The sequence below is a fragment of the Pinus tabuliformis genome, chromosome Q, assembly GCF_031772625.1.
Source record: "Pinus tabuliformis cultivar Carrire ecotype Pingquan chromosome Q, CPIR1, whole genome shotgun sequence".
NCBI lineage: Eukaryota > Viridiplantae > Streptophyta > Pinopsida > Pinales > Pinaceae > Pinus > Pinus tabuliformis.
This window is the reverse complement of record NC_142296.1, coordinates 390,614,390-390,622,234: the sequence shown is the minus strand read 5'-3', so window position 1 is coordinate 390,622,234 and position 7,845 is coordinate 390,614,390.

Here is a 7,845-nt window from a genome sequence, read left to right as displayed (position 1 = left end):
ATAGTGAATGTCATCGCCCTTACTTCATCATATTGCTACTGTAACTCATGCACTTATGTATTCAATCTCTACAGGTTGGGATCTTCCTACAGAGTCATGTTATAGACATTTTTGGGCACTGGAAACCCAATCATACATGTGCATAAACCAAGGGCTCCTAAGTCTCTAAAAGTGTTGTTCCATACCCTAAAATAACAAGGTCAGTTGATTACATCATCTCCCAGAAGTTCTCCACAGGAAACTGCTCAGAACTGGTCAAAAATGGACCATACAGGTTGCTCAGTGCTAAGGGTGCGATGCATTCCACCTTCCCAATGTAAAGGGTGTGATGCATACTGAAAATCCCTTCTGTAGGGTGCGATGGGTGAGAGTGGACAAATGGCAGAGACAGTTTGCGAGGTGGATGATCATAGAATCTTCCAGAAACTTCTCCTATGACACTTGCCTCTCTGAATTTGCCCAGGGATGAGTAAGAGATCATCAATCTCTAAGTGGAATCAAGAACTATTAGAGAGAGGACACTAATCAAAAACCCAGAAGCTGACTCACCCCCCTGCAATCATCTATATATGGATCCCTCATCCCAGAGATCCAGAGGCTGGAATTTTGTATCTTGTAATGAAGTGTTGTTGGTTTCTTGGTGGAACATCATAGTGTTGGGTGATCTAAGCTTTTCATGAGGTGAAAGAAGGGCTTTCATGCTGGAGGATGATACTGGGTCAGAACAATTGGTTGTAATCCTCTTTTCTATTCTTGATATTCATAAAGCTATTCAAGTTTTCCTCCACATTCTTGTATGTTTGATGATATATGCATTTGTGTGGTCAATATACATCTGGTCCTATATTGTTTATGATTGTAGATCTCTGTTCTTCGATAGTATTATGTTGCTTTGATTCCACAGGTACTCTTTGAAGCTGGGAAGACGAAGGAGAAGCGGCGAGGATCTATCAGAAGGGAGAGGAACCGAGCAAGGAACCAAGCACGACACTGAGGTTGGTGTCCTTCATTCCCCACTTATCTACTTCTCATAAAGGAAAATGAAAGTAGTTTTAGTTTGTTTGTTTCTAAGATAGCTACGAGTCTTAGTGGGACTAGCAGCTCCGAGTGGACACTAGATTTCCTGATAACAAAATGGCGACTCCACTGGGGAGTGAATAGATTGTTTGTTTGTTTTATAAACTTACAGACAGAGCCTGAAGTCAAGCCAGCTATCCTTCGAACTGCATTTGCTATGCAAGTGCAAATTAGATCAATGTTGCTTCAATCTATCTCTGGGTTTTGTTTATAAACTGAATAATCGATTTTGAAACCTTCTATTAGCCCTAGTGGTGGCTCTAGTAACCTCATTAGCTCAGCCCCTATGATTTCTATTTACTGTACATCACTTGCTCGGCCTAAATCCCTGAACTGAGCTACAAACTGTGACCCAGAACCCAGTTGAAGTCTCGTCCTTGGACCATCGCACCTTCTCCTCTTGGGAATCCGGATGCATCGCACCTCCCGTGTGCAGTGGGTGCGCTGCATCGCACTTTCCGTGTGTTGCAGGTGCGTTGATCAGACAAGACCTCTTCTTCCCTCAGATTTTGGTTTCTTTGTTCACTCTCTTCATCTTTATTCAGGAGTTTTGTTGTCTGTGATCAATATACCACTGTGGAAACCCCTTTCCTTTCCATCATTCCGCCTCCATTGTGCAAAGAACTGTGAATGTTTTTATGTATTGTGCGCCATTTTCAGTTCTCTTTTACAAAGAAGTAGCATAGTCAAACTGTCGTCTTTTGATTTGAAAGTGTCGCAAGTGTCGTTTTCAGTCAAAGAAAAGAATTCTATTGTTCTTGATGGTCGATTATACAGTTACTCCTGTATTTGATTTGAATTAGTAGTTTTTCAAGTGTCGAAAGCAGTTTTCAGTTCAAAATAGCAAAGGGTTGTCATTATCTTCCTTTCATTTTTGAAAAGAAATTTGTTAGTACTGTCACTTTGAAAGATAGCTCAGATTTGTACTTAGCATTCTTCTCATCATTCACACATTAATAAAGCTGAAAACAAATACATGCATGTTCATTTGTGTTATAGACATTTTTGTGCCTCGCAGCATGGAGCATGAAATGTCAATAATTACAGGGATCCTCAGTCCCTAAACATGTTGTTCTTACCCCTAGAAGAACAAGGTCAGCAAACCACAGCACTTCCCATCAGTTCTCCACCTGAAAACACTCAAAAACAGGCTATTTTTGGATCATGTCAGCTGCTCCACTGAGCAACTGCGCTGAATGTCAACTGCTCCTCCTTGTACCTGCGCTGAAAGTCAACTCCAATGAAGCCTACCTGCGCTGGGCGAGATTGGCCAAGTGGCACAGTCATTCTGCAAGGTGTCAACTGCCCAGGAAGCTTCCAAACTAACACTTGGTTCAAGGAATTCGCCCTATGATGAGTAAGAGGTACTTGATCTCCATGTGGAAGCAAGGATCTCCAAGTGGACTCAAGAACTGAAGTTTAACTGAAGAGGGAGAGGACACAAGGCAGCTTTATGTCAGTCTCAAGCTGACTCATCCTTTCCCCTTCTACCCTATATATAGAGCTCTTCTATGAGGTCTAGGGAGGCTGGAATTTTGTGCAAAGCAAGGAAGTGCTGTTGGTTTACAGTTAGAACTATTGGGTGATTGCTTTTATAGAGGAGAAGAGGAGATTTCTTGCTGCTGGGGAGGTGCTGCTGGATTGGAGCCATTTATGGTTGTAACCTTCTCAGAACCTTTTTCTTCTATCAATAAAGCTTTGATGTTCTCCTATATACTTGTATTGCAATGATGTATTGTTTTTATCTGTATATTTGATTCATTCTAATCCATGCATCAGTTATGAGTACATGTTTCTTGTAGTTTCCCTCTCTTGTTTTTGCAGGATCTTTGTGTAGCTGGGCCGGCAAAGGGAGCAAGGAGCTGGGAACAAGAGGCAAAGAGAGAAGACAGGATCGACAAAAGCGAAAGACATCGGTTGGTCAATCTTTTCTTCCTTCTCTGTACTTTCATAAAGGAAAACTATCAAAGCTTTACTTTCAGTTGTTGCTAAGGAACTATCACCCTTAGAGTCGGGATAGGGTCATTCCGAGTCGGATACTTTTCCCCACAACAAACTGGCGACTCCACTGGGGAGCCTAGTATCTTGTTGGTGTTTGTAGTATCTTTGCTATTCATTTCCTGAACAAAAGAGTACCAAATCGAAAAGCTTTTGACTATATCAAAAGCGAAGTAGAGGGGCTGCTGCTCTTGCTCATTTTCTGAGCAGATTCATGATTTGAAGAGCTGATCTACAAAAGGCTCTTGTGCTCTTTGTGATAGCTTTTCATCCTCTTGATCATCCCTTAGCTTGTACTTGACCTATAGCTTTTTATTTAAGCAAAAACAGTGAATTTTTGAGCTTTTTATGACCCGGAAACCCTTGTAAACGCAACTCTCGTGTCTCAGTGCAGGCTGTCCAAAGGCAGTCTGCATTTCAGCGCAGGTACTCCCTTCGGGAACTGCGCTGAGAGTCAGTTTGACAGACCAGAGCCTGCGCTGAACCAGTTAGGCTATGTCTTCCTGAGGTTTCCCACTGAGTCTTGGCCCTGTTTTCACTGTTATTTTGCTGCTGATTGCTTGCCATTTGTACTTGCTGTAAACCAACTTTCCTTGACATTATTCTGCCTCAGTTGTGTGATGAAACTGTGATTGTTCTTTCAGTATTTCTTGTTTCAGTTACAGTTTCCCATTGTGAAAAGCAAACCAGTATAGCTGTGTCCTCTTAGATCCTGAACTGTAAAAGTGTCTTTGTGATCTTAAGAGCTAGTTTTATTACTGTTCATGGCTGTTTGAGTTTGTTTGTTTTTCATTTTGTGGTTTGAATCTATACATTTCCAGTGTCTAAACAAGTCGATCTTAAGGTGTCTTTTGATTTTGGACAAGCTTGTTTACTTTCGCTTGAAATTAGATTCAAAGTTATACAACAGTTTCCTTTTTGTCTTACATCAAGATTAAGGAAAAAGAAAAGAAATATCTGCATTGTGCATGTGCATTATTGACAGTTTGCATGTGATTTAGGAAAGAGTGCATTTAGTGTGTGTTCTGTGATCTGTGAGAAAAGTTGATATCTTTCTTTTCCCTCAGTAGATTAAGGTTTTCAAAGTTGAAAGATTGAAAAGTTTTGCTTCTCATCTTAGATTGCATTTAGGAAGTTGTATATATACATCTCGTGGTGATCCTTAAAGGCAAACTGCTAAGCAAGATCAACATTAAAATAAATCCAATTTACATAACAACGCTTTGTAACATAACGCAAACATCTAGAGGTCTAGGTAGAGACGTGTTCCGGCGTCGTTAAACATAGTGACTGTCGATCTCTACGAAGGTGGGTGATTCCTCCTGAGAGTCGGTGGCACTAATACGGACTTGTGCTCCCACGTACCGTCGAGTATATATTGGGAGACCCCTATAGGAAATCATCCTTTATCCATAGGAAGCCGTGTCGACCGCCCTACTGATCGCGATGTAGTGAACACAGCATTCACGAAGATCGACCACCCGTACCGTAAAACGTATTCTGTGGTTTCGCGAAAAGTTTGGCACACCCTCTGCCTAGAACTCCAGAGCAGTTTCTTTTGGCCTTTTTCAAACTCTATAACTGAAAAAGTCCAACCGAGCATTTGTCACTTCGGCTCGTTAATACATCGAAGGTGACTAGAGTCATCTTTAGCTTTTTCTCGACTCTTAAAACATGAAAAAGCAAGTTTGTGTCTAAAAGTGTCGTTAATAAAATTTATTTTAAGCGGAACAAAATCACCTGTTATTCCCACGTTGATCTTTCAGTTGAAAAGTATGGAGCCCACCAACCAAGGAGGCAACCTTGGCGAAAATCCAAATCCCTTCTCCTCTTGGGGAGATGTTGGTGCGCCTCATATGGCAACATTGTCACTTCCAGGATTGACAATCGGCCTCCCTGTATGGCTCTTTTCAACTAATGTAGTCCAGATCGCCACTAATCCTGAGCAGTCGAATCAACAGTCAGAACAGTCTAGAACTACCCACCAGCCTTCCACTTCTTACAATACTTCCTCTGATCCTTCATCTTCGCGAGGTAGAGCTGGCAAAAGTCAGCCTCCCAAGGAGAAGAAGGAAAAGAAGAAGAAAGAAAAGAAGCAGAAGGAGCCTATGGCGAAGGCGACTGGGGGCAAGCAGGAGACAGCTGACAAAAACTCACACACTGAACCGACCAGGCCTAAATCGCCATGTGTCATTTGCAAAGGGACCCACTTTCATCGTGATTGTCCTTGTATTCCCCGGATACTAAGGGACTGGTCCCCAAGGTTGCACAATCCGGTAGCATCAACCTCTGATAGTCATGTTGATTGCAGTCCGTCAACTAGCGAGAGTGAAGGACGAAGAGGGAGACCAAGATCACCCTGTGTATTGTGTGAAGGCAAGCATGCCATCCACAAATGTCCATTCTTAGATGAGGCAAAGAGAGTTTTGGAAGATCGTCCGGTTTCACCATTACGACTTCCTCCTGGATACCAAAAACTCGCGCCTAATCCCTTGATAGTTGAAAATCCAGCTGACCCGCCCAAGTGGTCAGCTGAAGTGTCGGTCATTGAGAATGAACCTACTGAATCCAGACCAGACGAGAGTCTAAAGGTCGAAACGGCAGTTGACCCGGTTCTTCCTTCAGAGGTTTCATCGTCCAATGACTCTGTCATTGAAGACCCATCTTGAAATGACGCCGTCGCCGAAGAGTCATCTTCATGCGACACCCTCACTGAAGAGAATAAGGATGACACCATCCAGGTTCTTTTCATCAGCACCGACTCTGATGAGCGTCAGGGCAATGCACCCATTCCTTTATCGCAGGAAGGAACATCATCAGAGTCATACCCGGCCGTATATTCGGTCCCACCACCAAGCAACCTGGTTGTATCCTTTGATTGGAATCAACTAGGCAGACCCCGGTTACCAGCCAGTATACCGTTCAGAATCATTGTCCAGATCTATAGAATGATTATGGCTGGTACTATCATTGATGAAGGGGCGTCTGTGAGTATCCTTTCCTCTGTTTCTTGGAAAGCACTGGGTTCCCCGGCGCTTTTACCTGAGTTAAGAAATCTCTCAGGTTTTGATAAAGGAACCAGTCGACCATTAGGAATCCTCCCCAATGTGCCTGTTACATTGAAAGGGAAGACCGTCAATTTGAACGTGATGGTCGTCCAGGGACCCTTGGATTATAACCTACTCCTTGGACGTGACTATATTTATTGCATGGGAGCGATAGTCTCCTCACTCTTTAGAGTAATGTGTTTTCCACACGAAGGAAGGATGGTCAAGCTCGTAGACCAACTTTCATTTCCGGGATCTCGCATCGCAAATAGTCAAATACCAATCCTAAATGGTCTGTTCACTCAAGATTCGCCTCCACCCCCAGTCCTCCTTCCCGATGAGTGCGAGTGATTCGGAAAGAAAGACTGGAACCCAGGGGGCATGCACCCTGGTCTGCTTCGGGCAGAAGAAACCCTGGGTATAAGGTAGAATTTCCGCAGAAGAATACGACTAGTCCGTACCCCATCCGTGGATGGAGAAGGGTTGTTCTAGAATAGTATTCTTTTGTCAAAGTTATGTGAGTGAGATAATCAGCTTCTCGCTCCCCTTGTCTAGATAATCAGGATACCGAGGAAGGGGACCATTTGCGGTAGCAAGTAGTAACCATCTTTGAAGACAAGCCTCACCCATTAAAACATATGTTTTGAAGGATAAGTAGGGGCAGCCTCCAAAGAAAGAGGTTCTATTGCTGCAACAGGTGGTCGCCATCTTTAGTGACCTGATGATAGACATCGCCGAAGAAAGAGATTGATTTGCGGCAGCGAATAGAACCCTCTTCGGATAATAAGAAAGAGGCAAGCCTCCCTCAATAATACCAATGTTTTGTCTTTGAGTAGTGTTCTTCTCTTGTCACAAATAGCTGTTCGTTAAAAGTTGGGCCGACGGGAAGCCTGAGTACCGCGTAAGACCCCTTAAAATAACGAGAAGACTAGTATCGTTAACATTAGATTGGCAAGATGACAAGTAGCTGTGAACACCCAAAGAAAAGCAGAGGTAGGGGAGAGGAGGAGCAGCCTCGAAATTCTATCCTATGTCTGGGGGCATGCAAACTTTTGGAATGTGAGCGAGGGACGACTATTTATTTTTTTTTAAATTTTTAGGTCCTCCCTTTAAACCTGTAGGTCTAACCCTTTAAACTCGTAGGATTAGCCGATTCCGACCTTGCATGAAGAAAGTCTGTGGGGAAAAAGTAAAAACTTGCCAAATTTGGAGCATAGCTTCGTGAGATAAAGCTCCTTAAAAAATAGCTATCTCACAGGAGGCGTTCTTATTCTATGACTGGTATATCGAGCAGTTTTAGCACATAGTTCATGCTCGTTAAAAAATAAACGCAAGATCCGAGCAGTTTTAGCGCATAGTTCATGCTCGTTAAAAAATAAACATAAGTTTATGAGCAGGCTTTCCTTTAGAGTTCAAGCTCATTCAGAAAAAATGAACCGGTAAATACCCTTCTGAGATTGTAAATTCATCAGCCATAAAAGCCTTGGTCGTGTTTGTGCACCGTCACCTCCACCGTCATTTGGCCGATCATTCACTTCCATTTGTGTGTTTACCCATTTTGAGGAACATCTGCGAAGAGTGATTTCACTTAGCCATCCTTGTGACACTGCCGTGATTGGAATATTCCAACTTGTACCTGGAATCTGCTGCTGCCCTGTTAATCACTCGTTCCTCAAAAGACGAGTCTTCTTTGAGCTCTTTTCACTGACTCGTAAAATATGAA